This window comes from Halictus rubicundus, chromosome 6 (assembly GCF_050948215.1).
Source record: "Halictus rubicundus isolate RS-2024b chromosome 6, iyHalRubi1_principal, whole genome shotgun sequence".
NCBI classification, from domain to species: Eukaryota; Metazoa; Arthropoda; class Insecta; order Hymenoptera; family Halictidae; genus Halictus; species Halictus rubicundus.
The window spans coordinates 10984180-11008356 of NC_135154.1; the positions used below are offsets into that span (position 1 = coordinate 10984180).

Sequence of the window (24177 nt, forward strand, 5' to 3'; positions counted from 1 at the left end):
ACTCGCCCCCGTTCCTTTTGTAAAGAAACTGTTTCGCCGGTGTGCGATCTCTTCAAAATTAGAACGGGAATTTGTCGAGTGACTGCAGCAGAACGTTTCACCGCGAATGAGATCGCGTTTCTTTCTCGAGGCTAATCTGGTCCAGACAACACGTTTATTGCAAAGATTCCATTTTCTGTGTTTCCATGTGCATGCACGGAAAAATTTCTTTGGCGTTTTGTATACTGAATTGTATTATTTTTACTTTTAGTGCTATATTGGTTCATTGCTATTCTATAGGAAATAAAGATTTGAAACTATGTACATTCCGGAATGTAATAATTAAACTGCAGATTACGTACGTCGAAAAGCACTCACCTTGTGTTTTCCGAGTGGCTTTTCGAAAAATTGGAGAATTAACTATCGCTGTATAGCACGTTTTTCTTTGAATGGTCGAATCAAATTCCGCATCCATACAAGGCTGAATCGTTCTCTGAATGAAGTCTGGTCTAGCCCGAATACCCGTACTGATTGGAACGACCGAGGACGAATTTTGTTTTATTTCGTCCACGATATCTTGATTTTGATTACCTACCGGTCATTTCTTTTATTGGGGGGAGGCAAAAGTGCGCGCGACAGAGGGAAGACTGGTCTCTCCACAATAAAACTGGGATCACTGATCGAATCGTAAGAGACGCACACGTTTTTATTGCAACATATGTATGAGCTAGCATTTCATCGTAAACATACCGAAAACTTATTTCGCGTCTGCAATTTTTGATACAAAAATTCTTCGTTCGAAAATAAATTAACAAAAAAGGAAGAAAATAATCAACGCGTTACCAGCTTGGTAAATTTGCAATTGAACAATTTTCAAAATTTTTGCTAACAACGTGTGGGATTGCACGTTACCAAATTGCATTGTAATGTTGATAAAAATTTGATGAAACCTCTGCGCAGTGATGGAGGTATCCCGTGTTTAATAAAGTTCGAATTTCCAAGCAACATTAAATATCATTAGCCGAGGGGAAATTAATTCTTCGGTGCTGCTCCAATTCCTCCACGACCAGTCGTACTTAAACATTCAACGCATCCACCGAGAATACGAGCAGACATGTAACAAGAGCAAGAGCAACAAGTGCTCAAGATGTAATTACCCTCAACTTCGCTTCAGACGCCGTTACCCGCGCTAAGAAATTTGCGTCCTGCAGAAACAGCAAAATAAATCGTCAAACTTCGGCGAAGATTCCTGTCGAAGAAATTCCCTTGCATTCCTCCTCCTAATTTCCGGTTACGCACGGGGGAGAACCACTCTTCCAGACACGTTTAGTCACCATTAAGCTTTTTGGAAACAATTTGCCATTGTTTGCCGCATTGTATACCCCGGCATCCTCGCGTTAAAACGACCTAAACACCTCTAATCATTTACACGCGCTGCAAAACTTCGTTGCGAATTAAAAAGAATCAGAATTTCTTCCCCGGACGGAGCGATGTTCCTCGACGATAGACTCTTCCTGCGTGCCAGTTTAAAAGTCCAAAGAGTCTTGAAAGTTACAACGAAATTTCAATTTTTGAAGATTTCGAACCAAGTTGATCCTTAATACGCTGTAAACTTCGTTGCGCATTCAACTCTTGTTAAACATTGAACACCGGCGGAAATTTTCATAGTTCCTGCCCCTTTAATGCACCGGGATAGTCCTCGTATCTTCTGGATACGCTAAGAGTTTCGAAGATCTCATCTTTCCGAAAGTTTGACTGATCTTGACAGCTCCCGAGTGTCTGGGAGCTCGCGCACAGGCATAAATGCGTCGAAGGTTTCATGAGTCTTGCATACCTTAGGGTGACAACTGCTCTATCTTTAATCACCTGCGAGGCTTCCTCCTTTACTCAATTGAGCATTTGCTCTCCGTATCCCGTATTCTGCATTCCTACTCCTCCTACTCTCTCTACTCACTCTACTCTGTAGCTATTCTCTAGTCTCCCTACTCACTCTACTCTCTCTCTCTCTATTCTCTACTCTCTCTGTATATTCTACTCTCTACTGTCTACTCTCTACTCTCTTCTCTCCCTAGTCTCTCTCTGCTCTCTCTACTCTCCCTACTCTCCCTACTCTCGTTACTCTCCCTACTCTCCCTACTCATCCTACTCTCTACTCTCTCTGTGCATTCTCTACTCTCTACTCTCTATTCTCCCTATTCTCTCTACTCTCCCTACTCTCTACTCTCCCTACTCTTCCTATTCTCCCTGTTCTCTCTACTCTCCCTACTCTCCCTACTCTCTACACTTTCTACTCCCTCTACTCCCCCTACTCTCGCTAGTCTCCTTACTCTCTCTACTCTCCCTACTCTCCCTACTCTCCCTACTCTCCCTACTCCCTACTCTTCCTACTCTTCACTCTCTCTACTCTCTGTACTCTCCCTACTCTCCCTACTCTCCCTACTCCCTACTCTTCCTACTCTTTACTCTCTCTACTCTCTCTACTCTCTCTACTCTCCCTACTCTCCCTGCTCTTGCTACTCTCCAAACTCTCTCTATTCTCCCTACTCACCCTGCTCCCCACTGTCTTTCCTCTCCCTACTCTCCCCACTCTCCATTACCTCTATTCTCTAAACCGGCTCAAACTAACCTCTCAGACCCGATGGCAGTACGACGCGACGTACTGACTCCGAGGAATATTTCAAAATTACTTGCAGAAGGTCAGATTATTAGATGCGATGTGTTTTCACGTCAATTATTCGCTTTCTAGAATTTGAAAATAGCCAGGAAATCTATCAAAAGTGCTGAATGATTAAAAGATTATTGCACCATTTGTAACCTCATGCAACGTCGACCATACAGAAGCAACCTGACAATCCGTCGTCGTCCCCGAAGGATTAATTTCACCACAAGACCACCAGTAGGGTAACAATCTTCCAGTGCACAAACAACTTTATATAGCTCAAACATGAAGATAAACGAACCCTAAACGTCACTAGATCCTATCACTGATCCCACAATCCACTTCAATCTTATCCTCCAACCGACATTTCCCACCAAAAATATCATCAAAACTCCACGCAGTCGAACAAAAAGAAGTACGGTGACACCTGGAACCACTCAGCTACGCACTGTCCCACAGCATCAAAGACATCAGAAGAGCCCTTGAAGGCGGCACACAGGATCCGCGGATACGGGATCGAAACCGGCGCGGTATTCCTCGCCGATGAACAATTTCCCAGCGTCGTCGTAGGGGTAGGAAAATCTAACAAGACCCACACACACACACACACACACACGCACACACACACACCCGAGAGACAGAGAACATACATACGCTGACTGACGCACACACATAAGGAGGCGGCAGCAGGGAGAGCCAGCCAGGAAGAAGGAGGACGGAAGAAGACAAAAGTCTACAAAGACGGGAAAGAGGAGGCCCTCCGGTGCACCCCTGGCAACCACCCTCCCGCGGAGGGATGCACCTCCGCGAGTAGCAAGAACAGCGGCAACACCAGCCTCCCTCCAAACCGTAGGACGTGGCGCATGCCCATCCGGGAATCGAACCCACGGAGGCACAACGTCACCGGCGAACCAGCCGCCGGGATCGTCAGTGCGTTTGGCGAACAGTTCGCGAACGGACGTATTCCTCGTGGCCTCTTGGAGAACGCCTGTCCAAGAATAAACACGAGACTGAGACACGCGTGATCCGCCGACAAACGGGGGGGTCCCCTATGGTCCTAGCCACCAGAACAGAAGCAACCATCAAAGGCGGCGGTTAAGCACCTTGTGAGATGCTAACGGCCGAGTTCCGATGGTCGTCGCGAACTTAGGACAAGACCGCCGTTCTCTCTCCGCCTCTTCCCGGTACTGAAGCACAGCGAATCCGCACGTATGGATCGGCCAGGTCGCTAAACAAGATCCAGGATCGTCGAGGCCCGCGATCCATGCTCGCGTTGACCTCGGAGGAGCGTGCACCAAGGTCGGCCGCGATCAATGAGTCTCGCCACGTGACGAGACTCGTGGTGCTCACCGATCTCTACACAGGCTCCCACGCTTCCGTAATCGGTCCGCGTAAATCGGTCTCGTGATCGAACCCCTCGGGGAGGTTTGATCGACCACTTGACAGAGGTCTAGATCACTCGGCGGTCGATTAGGCCTCTGTGCGGTCCTGGAAGCGGAGAGGATTTTTCCATTGACGCTCGATCGTTTTCCTCGCTCGCGACACGTGGTCTTCTTTGACGGCGACGTGGACTTTGTTCGCGCGACTGACATTGCTGCGTGATCCTGTGTTATGTGAACGGCTCGTTCGTCTTTCTTCGCGTTGATTCGGACAGTTCACGGCTGGATGATTCGTATGAGAAGTGAACGGGAGAGAGAGACTAGGGAAGGAGAGAGGGACAGTGAGGTGCAGTGCGATCTGTGCTAAGGAGACTCTAGGGACTACGACGTGACATGACGACGGAAACATAAACGCGAGCGTGGAGGAGGAGCGGATGAGCAGATTCGTCGACCTTCGATTACGCGGCTGGTGAGTCCATTTGTTCGTCGCGATTTTCGTAGTACATTGTCCTCGGTGGTTTCGAAACGATCACGCTTGCCCCAGGTCGAGAACATGTTGTTGTCGTTGACAGCTTTTTCGAGAGGGCCGAGGGGAGCTAGGAAAATGAACCTTGGTCGAATTAGAATCTTTATGTATCCAATGTGCCAAGTAATTCGGTCCCTTTGTATTTTTAATTCGTCATCAGAGTGTACAAAATTGCAGTTCGTTGTTTAACCTTTGAATTGTCGATTTCAAGCACAATAACGTTGTCTTTAATTGATATCTGTGTGCAAAAATGATTTGTAGACATCCTGAAAATTGTTCTGAATACTTGATTACATTATTTTCTGTGTACCAGGCACGTGAAATTTTTATCTCATGTTTTGAGAAGGTCTATTAATTATTCTCAAGCGATTAATCCTAGGATCCTAGGATTTCTTATTGCCGGAAAATAAATTTGTAGATGTTTAATTTGTTCGGGGGGAATTGTGCCAAATTTTTTGCAAATATCAGCAATGTTATTTATTTTCGCACGGCGAAGGAACGCCAAGAATTTTCAGCACCTGTTTCATGTAAGGGCCGTGCCCCGTAAATGAGTTCGTGTAAATATCCCCGGCATTTATAAGTATATGAACTGTTTAGAACATAACACCTCGCCCATAAATACCGGAGATATTTACGCGGTCCACTCTGTGTAAAATATTCGCGAACTTGATAAAAACTTAATCGCGTTGAAGCTGCTAACACCAAGAACTAAATTTAGGACGGGGTATAAAAGTTTGCGAGGCGATAAAACACTGTATAAATATTCCCATAAAATCTTAATATCGTTCATTTGTAATACCCACGCGCAGAGTAGAGTGTCCGACCTGTATGAGTAAATCTTACATTGCGTATTACGTAGTCTAGTGCTTGAACTAAATTGCGTTCTTTGTACGAAAAGGAGTTTCATATTGTGGAACAACACAGGGTATTATTTATGTTAAAATTAGTAAAAGATTCCGGCAATTAAATGAAATTCTGTTGATTACTTCAAGGGTTCTGTTTGACATTGGAAAAAGTCATTATATATATACATTTAGTACAGTTTGTATAGTTTACACATTTTTATAAGACTGACACAGGCATGTTTAATAATGAATCAGAATGCTGTTACATCATTTTCAACTCATCGAAATCATTAGAAGAAGGAATAAAATTGTATTCAACTTCTTTCTTGTAATTTCTATGAAATGTTTTGATTTCGTACAAAGGCCCGTAAATAATTAATTTGCTTAACAGTTACTGGCAAAATGACAGTCACAATTTCATCAATACTGCAATGAAAAATAGGCAACAGTTCGCATGGATTTAATTCGTAGCTGCAGCGTTGAAATAAAAGTACAAGCGTAAGTAGAATGGGCCGACCAGTGATCAGACACGGTCTCCGGCGCGGAGCCGAGTGTACAGGCAATTGACAGTCATCGTGCGCGTCCGGATCATTGAATAGACACGCGTAAAGCGGATTGTAAAAAATCGTCACGGGATTCATGAATAAAAATCAGCAAGGGTGAATGCGGAATGGAAACATCCGTCTCCTGCAAGGAGTTTCAGAGAAAGAGCAACAAGTGTTGCTGATATTGCACCGCGGAGACAATCTTTGATATGAATTTGTAAACAGGCCGGGCGAGAGAGAGATAGAGAGAGAGAGAGAGAATGATAGAAAGGGAGAGAAAAAGAGAGAGGGCGAGAGAGTAGAGCGGACATGTTTCACGCGCGAAGATAGTTACAGGATTTTCATTTAATCTCGGCCGGCGATGAAAAATGAAACGGCGATCGCGCGCCTTGCCGTAATAAATCCGCGGCAAGTGCAGCTCTCCCATCGCTCGCGGGTGTAATCGTTGAAAAATTAGTAGCACGTTCGCCGGGCTGCGTGGCAGGATAATTTTAACAACCAATCGAATCGAGATTCCCGAGCGATTACGCTATAAAACGCTGTTATTTTCCACCACGCGCCGGAAAAGAATATTTTATTCGTCCGGGAATATCTGCCGATGATCAAAACGATTTTAATTAGAAGAGACAATCGGCGCGACGCGTCTTTAATTCGTCCGTCTGGCGGCTGTTTTTTTTTAGGTATTTATTTGTCAAAGAGATGATTAGGGTTCCCGCTCACTGGGGAAACGCTAAACGCGGATCGGGGGAAACCGATGGGAATTATTAATTGATCGATACGTCCCTCGTTGACAGGATTCATTAATTAGCCCTGAATCAATTGTCGCGACCATTCTAGACAAATAGCTCGGGCCGACGCGGTGGCTGGTTTAATAAATAAATTGATCGTTTTTAGCGAATTTGCGGTCGTTTCAACGAGCGAGTCTAGTCGAGCTGCGGTGAATCAAGAAAATAAAAGACACCGGCCACGTTTTTCTTTAATAACAGAGTAAAAGAATTCATTGAAAATATTTTTCTGGGATATTTTTCTGGAAGACAGACGAGCAATGCTGCTTTCGTTGAAATTTACGTTTACGTGTGGGAAAGTAAATACCGATAACCGCTGACATAAAGTTGCTGCCTTGGATAACGGAAATTAAACGGTAAATATCTTGGTACGTTACTCTGAGCAATTTTGTTCAATTATTAAGTTGCAGGACGCTTTTTCTCACGAGCTAACTAGAAGTTAGTCAACTGAAAAAGTTTCTAATAGACTGCAAAATTCTTCTCGAATGCGCGCATCGTTGTCTTCGCCCTGGAAATGAATTTGCTGCTCTAGAAAATCTCCTATAGGAGCAGGAGGGGATTGAGGGCCTCCGAAAAAATTTTCTTGATCTTATTCTGTAATTAATTATTCTTTCTAAATTCCTTCGTGTGTGCTGTCCCCTTGGGAAAATTCAGATCATTATACGATATAAGAAACGACAGCTATTGCAAAACAGAGAGTCATTTGTTCTTAAGTTTGGACACTAATTTTACAGATTACTATACGTGTTTGACGCTGTCTCATGGAAATGCGAAGATGGATTTTATTTAAATTTTGCTGCATCGATTTTAATCATTGTAAGATAACAGATCACAAACCGTTGACTCGATGTGTTAAATATTTGCGTCGTAGTCGTAATAAACTGCATGAACGCGAGAGTTACAACTTTAGAAGCAAATTCCGAGGACCACGAAAGGATAAAAACAAGATACGTCAGATTACCGCGGTGGATAAATCAAGAAAGTGATAAAACTCAATTAAATCCAAGTTGGCACGTAATTCCGTGTGATTTATCTCGTATGCTGATTCTATTTATCTTGCGGGTGGCCTGGACGTTAGCTTTATGATTCGCGAACCCATAAACGTCGGAGTTATAATTACAAGGATCGCGAGACACGAGAATAAAAAGTCGAATCCGGGGGCGGTTAACTGTATCTTAACCGACTGGCAATTAGAGGTTCGGTCCTCGCGCGACGCGACTTGTTGGCAGAGTTAAATTAGGGGCATTCGGTGGACAATTAGCGAGGCATTAATTTTTACACGTTGTCCGGCTAGCGGGGAATCGGCTGGCAGTTTCTCACGCGGCGGCGGTTCGAGCTCGCGCGCGTTGATAGGACGTATTATCGCGAGACGCGTCGCGTCGCGTCGTTATCGTCGTCCCGTCTCGCGGCGGGCTCTCCGCGGGCCTCGTGTGTATCCCGTTAATTTAAATTATAATCAAAAATTAACGAGCAGCCAAGTCGGAGTTACGTCGGGTCGTCGAGGGGGTGGATCGATGCGAACGTATCACGCGAGGGCGGCTCTCCTCTTTCGTTCGTCGCGGAGGAAGCTTATCGGCGCGTGGCCGGCCAACAACCAAGTCGAAAGAATTCACCGCCCTTCTCTGCAAATGGCCCAGAAAATATTTGCACGGCATTCTTCCGGCGACACAACTTTTCGTCTCGCTTTTCCGTGACGGCCGGCCACCGGTGCTTTTTTTTCTCAACGCGCCCGCTCGATAACAGCATGTCGACCTGTTAGACAGTACAAGTCCCATTACCTGGGAATTCCGCCTGATAAGCACACGCCCGCGAAACGAACAGCCGCCCCCAAGATTATTCGATGACCTCATACTCCACTTTTTTCCTCTCCGCTTAATCGCGTTGTTTATTGCCGCCGCTCTTGTTATTCACTGCGATTAGACCCGGCCCGCTGCAATTTTCTAACTCTTGTCGCTGACTCGACGTTTTGCACCATTTTCAGCCATATCGTGGCCCCTAGAGCTCATAGTTGCATATTTTCGTGCCTCAAATGTAAATCGATTTGTTCGCAACTTTCTAATCCTCGTGGCTGCACTCGAAATTTTCTTCTATATTTTCAGACATACTCGAGTCTTCAGGCTTCACTGTCTCATATTTTTTTGCCTCAAATGTGAATTCATACGTAGGAGATTGACAAGAACAACATTATCAAATCACTGAAATTTTTACAGAAATAATGACATTTCTAACTGGCTCCTGTTTGCTGAAATTAATCAAGAAAATGTTTCTTTTGCATAAAGATCCGCTAATGATATCAATTGGTTGCTAGAAAATTGCAATTAATAATAACTCTGGGTCAAAATGGACCCAAAACGTCCGCGGAATAGCATCGAATAAATTCAGTAATTGCAACGATTGACCCCTGAAATTTGCAACATATAATGTAATGGTACAAAATTTTGAAAAATCCTGGAAACGGGAAAAGTGAGATGAAGAATGAACGGGGCGATGATTCATTATTGCGGGTCTATTATTATTCCGGCAAGATTCCACGTATAATTTCCGTTCCGTCAGAAAATTCTGCAGTCGCGTTGCGTTTCCGCGCCGCTCGTAGAACCGGAGAGTGTAATTTTCTTTTTTTATCGTTCCCGACGATTTTATTTTCGCTGACGGTGACTTTTACATTAACCAACGTAGCCGCGCAACAGCAAAAACGGGTAATACAGTCCGAAACATTGGATGACAGCTGGTAAATCCTCATCCCGGTGGGGCTTATACGCCGTTGGACAAATTGTTGCCAATCATAAATAATTGACAGACAATCACGAGGGATTTAGGTTTCCCGACTCGGGATGTCCATAAATTTGATACTGGTTTTGCGGAGAGACCCGGGGATAGGAATTTACAATGCGCTTCTCTTATTAATGTTACCGGTTTCTTCCCTCGGATTTGTTAGCATCGAAATGCAATTAATAAACCTGTCTGCCTGGCGTCACAATTATTTTGCTTTCGCTGTTGCCCCAGTCGAAAAATACCGAAGGATCCTGTCCCGTAGTGTATTCCGTAACCTGCGGCATACGTAATGACTGCAGTCGTTTATTTATTGCACACATCCTTTATGCGCTGAAACGTTCTACAGGAAAATAACTGACAGATTACCTTTACTAGTTCCCGTCGAATCAAATCATAAAACAATACTTCACCAATTTTTTTAGTTCTCTTATTAGCTGCGCATTTAACGGGTCTAGCAAAAGCGCTTAGGTTTATTTTTTTTCGGTTAGTAATAAAGATATTTGAATAAAACAAAAAAGAAAAATAGTATTTTATTTTTGGGGAATGGCGTATGCAAGCAACCCTTTGGTTGATATCCGCTATAAAAATGCTCTGTTGTCTAACTATTATGTATACAAATTTTCATCCCCATTTTAGATACTGAAACATTGAACACAAAATTAAACCAGAATCTGTGCATCAGTAACAGCGACTTAATTTTTAAATGGGTTGTTAATTCGGACCACAAGTCCGGATGTAAACCAATTTCGAAATGGACGTCCTCCATCAGGAAATCTTGCACCGTTCAAAGAACTTCGCTTCGTGGAATATGTAAATTGAAAGTCCGGGGATTTCGAGTGGCGAGAGTAATATCGCTGTCAGCGCATTTCCGGAAAAATGGGATTAGCTCTTTGACACTTCGAAACGCGGAGAAACAGCCGAACAAACCTGTGAGAGAGAGAGAGAGAGAGGGAGAGAGAGAGAGAGAGAACCCGGAAGGACCGAGGCGCGACGGGCTGGTGAAAAAAAATGGCGGCGGTCGAGTCGCGCACGATGCAAATACAAATTGCCGCGTCTGAAACGAACGATAAAGTTATTCGTAAGCTCAAAGGGTTTTTCATTTCGAGAAAAATCGCGTACGGCTAGCCGGGATCGCGTGCGCCACAGAGATTTGTAGTGGTCGCGCGTGATTCGAGGAACAGACGTCACGGACACACGTATATACATCAAGATCGCGGGTGCCTAAGAGTCGCACGCCTCCCCTAATCAGATAAAAGAAGATTGCGGACGAAATACCAGCTGGCCTCCGGTATTTTTCCCCGGGCCCGGGCAGAAATGCCGGCCACGTATATTCAAATACCATGTATCGTCGTAATTTGTAAAGTAAGCGTTCAGATTGCGATCAACGAAGAGTGAATTTAATGCTCCATAACTCGTAATCGGGACGTGTCACCGCTCGGTTCGTTCTTTCCGCGCGTGTCGAGCATCGAAATGAAACGATTCCCGTGGCTATATCGGCCCGCCGTGTTTGCTTTGAATATCTCAAGCCTTCTCTCTACCAGCTACCTTCTGTAAGCTGCTTTATCGCGATCGATGCATTCCTTTCGCGAACAAACGAGAACCAAATTAATGCGACCGCGCGCCGACTCGCTTCTGACGCTGGTACCTTGCGAATTCGCTGCGAGTTACTTTTTAACCAATTAATACAGTGAATTCTCGATATATGTCAACAACACGGGTCTTGCCAGCGTCGTGTATCGTCCAGGAGACATTCCCCTGAGCCGTGCTATGTTTACACTTCTCGGCGTACGAGGCCCCTCACGGTAGTGGGGATAATTCCGCGACGTTTACCATCCAAGCCTTCGCGACATATATAGAGAAATCACTGTACATCTGACTTCAAAAACATTCGTAACGCCTCGTCCATATATTTTAACACAAATGCGTCGAGAACTTAAAAATTTATATTTTTAACAATGGTAACAGCCTGCTAGTTTATAGGTAACAAAGAGCAACAGACACGCCTTTTTTGGATCATTCTGGACATAGTTACAATTTTGTCGGTTCCTGCTGTCGCTAAGAAATTCGCGATTGCAAGTTAACGTTGATTTTGCGTGACTCGCCAAAGCGATTGGCACGACTCGCTCGCTGGTAAGTACACTCTCGAATGCGTAGTCAAGAAACTAAATAGACACGTGATGAACACTTTAGCAAGATATTCTGTACGTATAAATATGTATAAATGTATAAATGTACGTATAAAAAATAATTAAATGTTCAGGACGACTGAAACGTATTTATCGTTCTATTCTTCAGAAATTATTCGTTCAAGACGTTCCCTTTTGAATTTATTTAAATGACTCTTGGACAACCATTTCTTACAGACATTCGCCGTCCTTCTATACGTATTCACGAGCATAAATTCAGCCTTCAAATAAATGACTACAACTTCTGTTACGGCTGCTATTTAATATATGAACAATTTCCCATTATCCGTGCAGTTTCTGAACTTGTTCGAAGCTGAACATTTTTACAGAGTGATTTCCAGCCTCGAACTCCAATATCCACTAAACGAAATAAAATTTGTTGGCCTGGTGAAGTTGCTCGGGTTTGAGTTTTTCTGTGATCCTGTTTCACCGGGATGAATGGGGCATTGAATTCTTCGAGAAGGCGGTCCAGGGCGAAGTACAAAATTGTACGGACCGAAAAACGGAGTCCAGTCGGTGGGACAGGAACCGCGACATTCAGAAAAGGGTACGGCGAAGTTTCCGGGGGTTTTCGGCTCGCCTGGAACTCGTTCGTAACTGAAGTCCGATCCGGGCCGTAATTACAATTCGAACAAAGTTATGCCGGGCAGGATCGGGTGGGGGATGTGTCAAGTATTTAATCAGGGCCGAGTCGAGTCTACGAGAGACAATAGATGGCGACCAACCCCTTCAGCCTACCCCCCTCCAGCCCTCTCTTACCACCGTTGTCTCCTTCATCTCCTCCTCGCCTTTACCGCTCTCTCGCCGGTTCCACTATGACTAGGGGTGCAATTATGTCGACCTCATTTCAGCGCACCCCCACTTCTACCCCCCTAGCATTGTACTATTCCTCACCGTGTCCCTCTCTCCCTCTCCCCCTCTTTCTCTCGATTTCTCTCTCCCTCTCTGTCTCTCTTCGTCACGAAGTCGTCTTTTGCATACCTTGCCCTCTCCTCAGCCTGTCTCTCCTCTCTCACCGTGTGCCTCATCTTTTCTTGGTGTTTTCTTTCAATATAACCTCCAGCTTGTTGATTCTTCGACACCGACTGTTTGCCATTTAGGATTTTCCGCCGGAAGATTCCCTCCGAGCTACTTATTACTAGTGATCTTCTTTGCCTCGCCCACTGGCATCGCGGCGGGAAAGAAAATAATTTATGGTACTCCGCCGAGCCCATTCCGTCCGGGCTGTGCTCTGGAATTTGTAATTTCTTCCAGTAATTAGTTGCCGAAGACCTTTGTTCAATGTTTGCCTCGAAGACTACTAAAACCAACCTCCTTTCTCGAATAACTTTCTGAATTCCGAGGGTTGCGGCAATACACATTTGTTTAATCGTCAGGAGAATTGTCACTGCTTATTTGTACCGTATTGTCTTGCTCGCGTGATTAGATGTCCCGTGTAGTAACATTTCTGTTAGATTGTGTCCACGAAGGAGAAGAACGCTGATCCAAGTTGAATATTTTGCGGTACAGAAGTGCCCCGCGGTGCAGGTTGTGCAACGATTGCGGGTGGATGGCGGCATGTAGGGAATCGCCATTACTTTCTTGCAGTTTATTATGTTTTTCTGTATTGTTGACGTCCGCAGCGAAGCCGGGCATTTTGTTAGGCCATAATAAACTCGTATCACAGTTTACGACTTCTTTCCCGGGAGAATTTGTAAGCGGACTCTCTTTTGTAACGGCGGTGCCGTCCTTTTCGAAGTTTTATGGTCGAAAGGCGACCGCTTCGCCGGTTTCTTGAAAAATAATTTCAACGTCGCCACAAATTCAGTTTAGCCGAGCAACAAACTTCCACCGGTAATAGTTAGCAAGTATTTCGCGGTATGATTAATTCCGACGTTTATGTTCGTTCGCGCCATTCTGAATTAAACAGCTGAAACGGAATGTGTTTTTGTTGTTGCCGGTAGGATGGCTGGCTACTCCATAAAAATAATAAATGTGCTGCCTCTGTATCTTGTTGTTTCTTTTCTCTCTCTCTCTCTCTCTCTCTCTCTCTCTCTCTCGCTCTCTCTCTCTCTTTCACTCTCTCTCTCTCTCCCTGTCTCTCTCGCCTTTATGAATTGCAAATTTTCGTCCTCGCGCTTCTGCTGTCTTCCGCGTCGACCCCGTCACGTGTGTGTCTTCCAAACTTTCACTCCTTTTGCCCTAACCGGGCTGAAATACACAACTTGTCCGCGCCCATTACAAAGTTACCGCCGACCCCACCGCCAGACGACGCTCATGCTAATTCAGATTTTCGGAGACTGTCGCGCGAACGCCGGAATCGAGCAACCATTTATACTTCATGCTCACCCATATACAACTATTTCCACTCACCTAGATTATCATTCACAGATCCACAAGCTTAAATATAAAATAGTACTTTCATTAGTATTTACAAAAATTTTCACATCTGCGTCCTTGTAAGGCATGGTAATAGCAAGTGGTACAGACTGTTCAAATATTTTATCAGTTATTGTGTATTGAAGGCGCTGAAACAAATCTGATTCGTGTTAAAAATATAATAGTATTTTCTAAATTTTAGAAGCCTACCCAAAGACTGATTAATAGATTCTCAACATCTTTATATTTATTTCAATCCTCAGGGAGGTGAGGGAAAATTGTCTTCGGTGCGCAAGAGGGGTGTTAAATAAAAAATTCCTGGTACACAATCCACAAATAGAAAATGACAAAAGAATTTGTAATAAAACTTCAAAACTGGCGCTACAAAACAACACAGGTCTCGTCCCGATATCTCCAACAGTTCCCCTAAAATAAATTGTTAAACTTCTCAAAAATTTGCCCCGTCTGCATTTATTCTCAGAAGGAATATTTTATTTGAAATTCCAATTTATTAACGATCTAAATTATAACAAACATAGCGAAACAGCTTCTCCAAAATTCCTATGTCCCAACGTACACTCACAGGGGATTCTTATCACCGCATTCGCATCTTAAATTTTGTCAGATCATTACGCTCGCTCGAGTTCGCTTTAATAAATCAACCAGCCGAGATTTATGCTAGATAAAATCAGCCCGCTCGTTTCGCAACGTGCGTAAGTTCACCGACGGCAATTTGTCGCAGGAATTAGCCGATCGAGTGGAGATTCGTATCGCCAAGTATCTGGAAATAAATAAAACCGATCGATCGCGGCTGTCGAACAAACTTCTCCGCGAGCGCGTCGTTATCGTCGACGCAGATTATTCCATTATACGATTAAAAACCGTGCTCGAGGCTTGCGGGATATTTATTCGAACGCAGAGTATCAAGTTTCAACGACGCCGGGGCATTCATTGGACGTTAAGTCGCCGCCGCGATATAAATTATTCGATCGTAATTTCGCTGTTGTTGATTCGGACGAAATTTGTTTCGGAACAATCCTATCAAGATTATTATTCTAAATGACGCGACTGGTCGCTTTAAAATCCATGCGTTCCTGCATTTTATAACATGAGCATAAAGCTTCTAAATAGGCTTCCGGTAAATAAAGTGTAAAGAATGAAGCAGCGAGTACCCAAGCAAAATTCTGGTTTCTCTCGGATAAAGTGAACGAAATTAGTTGTAGAAAAATGATTGCGAGGAATACGAACGGGATTTGCGTCGGTACAAGTTCGCGGAACAATGGGCCGTCCGAGCCGAGGGTTTATTACCGAATGAATTTCCACCCGCCGCGGTGGCCGCATCGACGGACTATGCAATTTAGAACGAGTTAATTGAAGTGCAATAAGTCGTTAAAACTCTTCAGCAAATTAATTAATATAAAAGCCGGTTAGAATAGCGCGGCGGTGGCGTCGGCGACGGCCAAAGCTTTGGCTGGTTCACTCCACCCCCGCGCGTCCGCCAATCGGCGGTAACGACGATGGCGGAAGGGAAAACGACGAGAGATTCGAGGGAGGACGAAGGAAAAGTACGGTTAATGAAATAATACACGCCTGGCGTAGTCTTCGAGCACGCAGTACCACGCGGCAGATTTATCCTTTCCCTGGAATTACTGACTAAAAACGCCGGACCTACCCCCCTCCCCTGCCACAACCCTACAGCACCCTGCGATGACATCGCGGAGCTGACTCGATCGTAGGAATCAAAGGAAACGCGTAATCTGATTAATCGTTAAGCTTGGCCGCGACGCTAACGTCTGTAACAATGCTAATTGGGTTTCGCAAGGGTTGGAGCTCTCAGGTGACAATTTTGTAACTTGCGTGTAACCGCAATTTCAGCAGTTAAAAAATTCTATAAGAATGCATGATCTGTTTGTCCGAACATCCTATATTCTTTTGTTAAAAGAAAGATTGTGCAGTCGCGTCATGTAGATCCCTCGTTGGGATCCTTCGAAGAATCTCCGAGTTTCGATCTCGGTGGCTCCGTGTCGTCGAATTGTTAATGTTTCTCGAAACCACCCCCCGCTGTCTGTTGCCACCCGTTCCGGAGGTGTTCGGTTATGCGAGCGCGCGCCCGCTGACTTCGCTGAAAACATTTAGTCCGGCGAAACCGGTTTTAAAAGGTCTAACGAACTGTGAAGTCGGGCTAATTGAGTCTGTTGCAAAATGCGACCGTATCTCTCCGCCGGAACCAGTTTACGGCACTGCGACAGGTGTCACGCGGCGCCGTTTCATTGCTTTACGAGTGCTAATTATCTTAAACGCGGGGGTGTGGGAGGGAATGCCGACGCGGCGGGGAGAGAGAGAGACAGAGAGCAAAAAAAAAAGAAAAAACGTAACTAGCAAATCATTCGTCGCTTTGCTTATTCCACCGTCTCTACCCCCCCCCCACCCTCTCTCTCTCTCACTCTTGCTCTGCTCTCGTCAGTTCCGGCTGATTATTTCTCGCGGAGCCGACGCAATTTGTTCCTCTTGAGGCCGCGCTACTCGAATTTTTGCGTTCCAGACGGAAACTCCGACGCTGCTCCTAATTATAATGAACCGGGAATGACTAATGACGACGCTTTTGTAACGAGGACTCGCTCTAAACTCCCCTGCCCCCGGGAACGCGAGCTTAGAAAGCGCATTTTCTGTCGCCGAGAGCTTATCGGCAGCCCCTTCGACGACAAAGGGGCCTAATCATGCTTTTATACTACGATCCTGAGCGCAAATAATTGCGTTATTTATCCCGAGGTAATCTGCGAATCTTTTTACTGTTGGTCACTGATTTTTTTCAAACACTGTTACAATGGTGAAAATTGTGCAAATTGAGTACCCTCAAGAATTGCAATATTGTGAACAATAAATCGTGAAATGAAGTATTACTTGAACATCGAATAAATATAATAGACACCACTTTTCACGATTCGACGTTTCCACACTCTTCCATGGAATGATTTCAATTAATTCGTTGTTGATATCATTTTTCCCGACATGTATCGGAATGTACTATCGGCAGGATGTAACATTTGCGCGTAGATCGATCGGAAAACTAATTACAAACATTTGAATGCACTTACTAGAGGGCTACATATGCACGCGCCGGTAAAAGGACATTGTATGCGCGGAGTATCGAGGGTATCAAAGGCTGAAGTTTCGATTTCTTTTGAAGAATGTGATATTGAATTTCGTGTCATATTGGATTTAATATTCCTTATTCCGTTTCGGTGTTCGTTTCAACGCTCGCGATCTAAAATCGTGATATATGATCGCGAGAACCTTTTTATTTTCTCGTTACACGTCGCCGGAAGATTTCGCACAATGAATGGGAAATTTAATACCACCCCGCCTCCTCAATTAATCTTTTATTGGAAAAATATCTTTCAAGCCGGACTACAAAATCGTACAATTTTAATACGCTGCATTTGAAATATATTAACGATTCGCGTTTAGACAGATATCCTTTTGCATAGTGAGTGCAAAGTGCAATTTAATCTACAGCCACGAAAATTGCATGGATAATTTTTTAACGAGTCCTTAGCACTATTGTAGATTATTTTTTCTGGACTCAGAGGACTGCATAACAGTTGACATTCGAGGCAGAGAAATTCAAGACAAAATTTCAGATGCAATTAACAGTTCTAGCAATCATTCTTTCTGTTCTAAGAAAATTCCAGGATAATTACAAAAAATAAAATATTCGACACTACTAACAATCTCATAACTGGCTTCGTAGTCTGTCAAATTTCCAGCCAGACCATCAACCCCCAAGGCAGAAAAATCCAATCCACGGCAACGCGGCAATTTCCACGGCGAAATTACAGTGCTCCATAACTTCTCTAGGATCCGCAACGAGCGCCAGGCCACAGGTATCCGCGATTGGTCGTGTCCGATCATAAACAAACAATAAACACGTCGGTCGATCGGCGGGGGCGTAAATCGGGCTTCCGGTTCGAGCAAAGATCCGTCGTGAGAGGGGGTCGGCTGTGGGTAATCTTCCCTTATCAGAATGGATCGTGTAATGCCTGGTAACGAGGATGCAATGTCATCCGAAATCCCTGCCACGTAGGCCGGCTCTGCGGAGGATCGTTGGATTCGCGGGAATGACGAAACACGTCTCGGTGGCCTGGTGCAGGGCTCTGGCGCATATAGTGCATCGGTGCACTGCACGCGCGGTTGGGTATACAACACTCTCTCTCGATGTACACTAATTCTCGTGATTCATCCGACACCATTTAAAACAGAGCAGCTTGCTTAACTGCCAAAAAACGATCCCCGAGAGCCCGTAATTTCGAATTAGCTGAGGAAACCGAAGCTGGAGAATTTAATGCGCTCCAAGTAATTAAATCCTTCATCCTTCCACGGTGCTACCTATCATTGACATTACCTTACAAAAATAACGCGAATGTGTCTATCTCAATTATAACCATTTTTTTATAATATATACCCAAAAGAAATAAAGTCGAATAATTCCTTATGAACGCGTCTTTACGGTCTCAACAATCGCCAACTACAAATATTAGAATCAGTTATTTTGACGGGCCCCTACTGTTAAACGTGCTAAATTTTCAGAAAATTGTAGTTTGGCAATTTTTAAAGCTGTTTTATCTGGGCCAGTGATGAAAAATGAAAGAATTATGTGGGAATAAATTTTCCTCCATTGTCCCGTACGAGCTAATTTTTGTAGCCTATGGACCTGTTTCCGTTTCAATAAAATGAGCGCGGTCTTTCTCGTGTTTCCATCGAGGCATTACCGTATTCGGAGCTTCGTAGCAAGAAGCACGGCGACCGGAAGTCCTGGTCGATGGACAGAGACGGAGAGGAACAGGGCTGGAAAGCTGGACGGGGATAGAGAGGAGCGTAAACGGGCGAGCATGCGAGCCAAAGGCAACCAAGCGGGGAATCGGCGAGAGCTAGAGCTGAATTAGCATGGCTATCTGGGTAATATATTGGACTGTATCGTTGGACACGACCAGCCAGAGCCACGTGATATACTGACACCCCGGGTTTTATTGGCAGCACCGTAGTCCACCCTCCCTACCACCCCCTTTTCGGCTAGCTTCACCTATGCCGGCCCTTCACGCCCGGATTATCCACTTTCCTCGTTAATCCGGCAACCAGAATCGACTGGCAACGCTAAAAAATGCATTCCCTTTCCATTACCTTCCTACAGCCTCGCCTGTACACCAACCCCGCAACCCTTTTGTCCTATCCTGTTCGAGGGAGATATCCCTGGGTTTCTTTCCCATGACTTCATTAACCGAAAAGGGAATAAAAGCGGTGCTGCATTGCTGCTGTGCATTCTGTTGTATCTCCTGCATAGTTCAGCACTCTAGTTAGTGATCGCAGCTATTGTTGAGCACGTAACATTCGTTTACCGACACTATAAAATTCACAAAAGATGCAGTGATGGCCCGAAAAATTATTAGAATCTTCTAAATAATTCTAACCGTTGTTGGGAGGGTTGTAATACATTTTTAGAATAATTGTTTTAATTGGAAATGAAAAAGAGATATTTAAGAAGGGCCAATTTCCACCCTTGTAAAGGGAATGGTGAGAGTTCCAGGGGTTGTAATGTATTTTCATTTTTTCTATTCATAATAAGAATGAATTAATACACAAGGATTATTCTATAAATGATTAAGAAAAGATTTTAGGAGAATATTTTTTAAATTTATGTTTGTTGCTCCTACAGGAAGACGGTGCATTATTAATATTAATTGCGTAGGTGTAGCCTGCTTGAAAAAAAAAAATTAATCTACCAGCTGATCTCGGGGGCAGCGCGCGACTATCGATCGCGGCCGGTAATTAACGCGTGGTATACCGGAGAAAAATCGAAAGCGATCAAACGTCGGTACGCACTGCTAACTAATTACCCGCCATGGATCGTGATTGCATCGCTTTGTCAGTCTCTCTGACTAGCCCTCGCCTCGCCTCGCCTCGCCTCGCCTCGCCTCGCCCCGCCTCGCTTCGCCTCACCTCGCGCGCTGCATTTGCATTCCGACATTTGTTCCAGGGAACACCGGTGGTTCTATCTATTTTTAACCGGAACCTCGGCCACACCATCGAACTTGCTAATAGGCCGTCACACGGGAATCCATTGTAATTCTCGTCAAAACGTGTTCATTATCGTCACCTTTTCCCGTAAATATTCCATAGAATCGATATTCCATCGGAATTCATAGTCATTTCTTACAATCGAAATGGAGCTTCCATTATTCGCGGTGCAATACTTCTATCAATTCGGATCTGATCGTTAATATATCATCGACTAGACCCTATTTTTTATGCACTTTCAATTCCATTTCAAGCTAATGCGGGGTTTCCCGACTGTGTTCCATTCGTGATTTTAAATTTCGAGAAAATATGCGGAACGGTAACCATAAGAAGAGAGCGATTCAAAAATTAAGGAAGATCTCACGAAAGTTATTGAACAGAAGAAAAATTCATGGGTTCCTGTAAGTTTCTCTGATTAAGTCGTCGCGGAAAGTGTTCTCCTCGGCTGTGGACGATCTTTGCTCGATCCTGGGCGTTAGTTTGGCATATTGGCGGGCCTTCGGGAGTTATTCGCGGAGTAAAAGTGGAGCGTGGGCGGTCGTCGCGCATCAATTCCGGCGGGGACTGATTCGGAGGGAAATTGATATCCGAGGCTGGGATCGGAATCGGTTCCTCCGCGAAATAAATTGATTCGGCGATCCTCGGGGCGCAACAGCGTTCCCTCGAACACCGTGAAGGAAGCGAATCGGCGACGACGAAGAGAACGAGGAAGATGAGGAGAGGACGAAGAAGGTAACACTCCGGTTTGTTATATAGCGCCGGGCCATTCGGCGCAGGTGCGCGGCTTCGGGCCGGGCCTCCGTGTCACACAACTTTTACGTTATTGCGATCTGCTCTTCGACACAATCGACTTGTAGCTGAGATTTACTCCGTTTTAAAACGGCCTCGAGCCGGGGAACCCGGGGCCCCGGCTTTACCACGCGCAGCTCTTTCCTTCTGCTTTCTCATGGCCGGCCGACGTTTTACGATTCAAAGTTCCCTCGACCGGCAGCGTTCGTTAAAGCCCTGCCCTCGACGGATTCACGGCCGGAAGATCGACGAAAGCCACTTTTCAGAAACGCGCGATCATATTATTTCAAACCGAGGAACGCCGAGAGCCGCGTCGCGACGCGCGAGAACTGCTCGAACTTTACGAGCGGATTTCTTTCCGCCGATTTCACCCGGCCCCGATCGGTTCTGCACCGGCGACCTTGGCTCTCCAACGCACACACACATGTCCACTCACGATCGCCAATATAGCCGGTGTTTATGGCCCTGGAATAGCAACCGTGACTCGACAAATGTTTCCTCCGATTTTTACTGGCCCGCAGTCAAGCGCACGAAGACCGCTTAAATTTTCGAAAACTTGAAACTCCCCGTGACGACCGCGCCACGATCCTCCAGACTGTGTGCTTATGGCCCTAAAATCAGTCATTAATCCCCGCGGAAAATTGTTTCCAAACTTGAAATTCTGAGAACAAAGTCCAAGAATTTTACGGCAAAATTTGAACTCCGAAGTTCACAATTTTAATCGCTGGAAAGATTGCAGTGTGTTAGATTAATTTTTATATTGAGTTCCAAGAGTTTCGTGTCTTCAGTGTCCCTAAGTTTTAATCTTTGCTTTTGAAGTTTTAATCATTGGTGTGAAGGGCTCGAGTAATTTGGAGGTTTAATTTTTCAGTGACCCAGTTGCCAGAGGAAATTTCATTGCGAGGAAAATGGGTTGGTAGATTTGTTTGATACATTATTTGACACCTGCCAGGAAGGGCCGAGAGATTTAAGCGAGGCGACTAATTGATAAAGCTCTTCAGGAGTTCGCGATGGGCTCCCGGTGAAAAATTAACTCACTTTTAGCCCGTGACTACGCGAAGATATTCAAACTTTCCAAAGAAAAGTGTACAAAGTAGAATTGACCCAATATTAGTCGAGCTCTCTCTCTCTCTCTCTCTCTCTCTCTCTCTCCTCTTCGTCGTTCTACTTACTTTACTACTTTAGAAACTGAAACCAAGAATGGCGTAACGGCAAACAAGAACTTCTTACCGAAATAATGCAAAGTGCCCCTGTATTTTCAAAACGAATATTAAGTGTCAAACAAAGGCCAAGTTTTGTTTGACCCTTTCACCTCGCTGCCTCTGCAGAAGGTATTCGGACCATTACTTTCCTAAACAATTTAACTTGTTGACAAAATATTGCAAATAGACTCAGAAAATTTTATTAAGGAAGTCGCTCTACAATTTTTCCCCGTGCTAAAACTTCCACTACATAGACACGAGTTTAATAAGTCAGATACATTGGCATGAATGTGGGTTTTCGACATGGAAAAAATATTAGCATCGAAAAGTAGGCAATGTTTAATTTATGAACGAGGGCAAATAGAAAATTATAAAAAATGTTAGGACAGCCTCTGTGTTCTCTGGGGATTATTGCATAATTCAACAGGCCCAAAAAACTTCTAACACTGTTGCAGAATAATACTAAAATCCCTAGAATATGATAAACCTCATCCGCTGAAAATTATTTTACTTTTCATGCGAGCAAGACCATGGCTCGCAATGCACAAAGGAAATTTTCCCGATGAATTATAGATGCGATCCCCATAAATTTCGCTCTTTTTTAGTCACCAAAATACGCTCGGCATCATCAAAGACTGAAACAATAGCGCCGCGAAGCAAAGCCGAGGAAAGAAAATGTTCAATTTATGATCAAGCGCAAATAGAAAATTGCAAAGGATGTTTCCGCAATCCCTGTGCAATCCAAGGGTGAATATATAATGTAACAGGTGCAGAAAACCCTTAAAGCACCGCACAAAGCCGGGGAAGAAAGAGAAAACGCGGGGCAAGCGCAACGCGAGACAATGAGCGAAGAGATTATAAAGGGAGATAGTGGCAAGAAGAAGAAGAGAGAGAGCAGGGAAACGACCGATAGAGTTAGGCGGAAAGATTGAGTCTGTTCAGTGACTACCAGGCGGTTTTTACACGCGACCTGTTTACACGACAATACCTTTGACTCATTCGACTCTGCGGTATCACGACTACAAGCGACATTTCCATCTGCACGTACGTTGTTCCTCCTCGAATTGTACGTCTCCGTCATTGTGTTCTGCAGCGATGTGCCTCCCCGAGAGGTGTTTTCAAACAGTCCACATGACCAAGACTCACTGAATCACCTTTTCATTCTCGGAGTACTTAGCAATTGTTCTCCGGAACGCGGACGAACCATTGTCGAATTGTTAGGGCCCCTGCGTGTTACTTCCGGTCATTGAAAAATTTAGCTCTGCAACATTTCGGCTTGGAAAGTCTATGTTCACTACCCTCCAAATAATTTAGTAATACTTTATATTAGAATTGAATTTTGTAAATTCTGTAAATTGTTTAGGTCTGCAACAGTTCGGCTTGGAAAATTTACATTCTGTACACTCGCTGGTCTGGGTTCACTTTTGCAGCCGCCAAAAATGTTAGTAATATTTTTAATTGGAATTAAATTTTTTGTGGAAGATTTTGAGGAAGGGGATTCTTTAAATTGTTTAGGTCTGCAACATTTCTGCTTTGAAAATTTATATTCCCTACACTCGCTGGTCTGGGTTCACTTTTGCAAATTAGAGTTGTACTGTTTGCGGAAGACATTGCGAGGGTACTTTCAATTGTTCATTGTGCTGACTATATTATATCAAAAGGACGCTTTCGAACGAGATAACGTCGTTCGCGTCCTTAATTATGAGATGCCATTATATGGTCGTTCGAACAAAATCCGCGGGGGCGTACATCCGTCGTCTGTATCGAACGTTTCGTAGCGTAGTAAAACGATATAGAGGCGAACGAATGAGGAAGGGGGCGCGGAGGGCGGTCTGTGACATCGAAGCTAGCTTGTCGAGTTTGTTCCCGATGTTTGCCGAATGCAGTCAAAGTGCATGTGAATTACCGCATTAACCTGGACTCAGCCTTTACGCTGTCAGCGTGCCGCATAATTAAAACATTCTTGTCGTTCGAAACGAAACGTCACTGCAAACAGGAACGCCGATCATTTCGATTTGAATTGAGTCACCGGTCAAATTAATTAACGGCTCTTCTTACCGCCAATTTATTCACGACGGCC

General features: G+C 44.5%; 1 protein-coding gene across 1 annotated transcript in view; it reads left to right on the top strand.

Annotated features, from left to right (window-relative positions):
• The first annotated feature begins 4188 nt into the window (after window positions 1–4188).
• Window positions 4189–24177, top strand: part of LOC143355003 (uncharacterized) — a 305544-nt gene continuing 285555 nt past the window's right edge. Inside the window, exon 1 of the mRNA XM_076789439.1 lies at window positions 4189–4486. The gene's annotated coding sequence lies outside the window, so the exon portion shown is untranslated. The remainder of the gene's footprint in view (window positions 4487–24177) is intronic.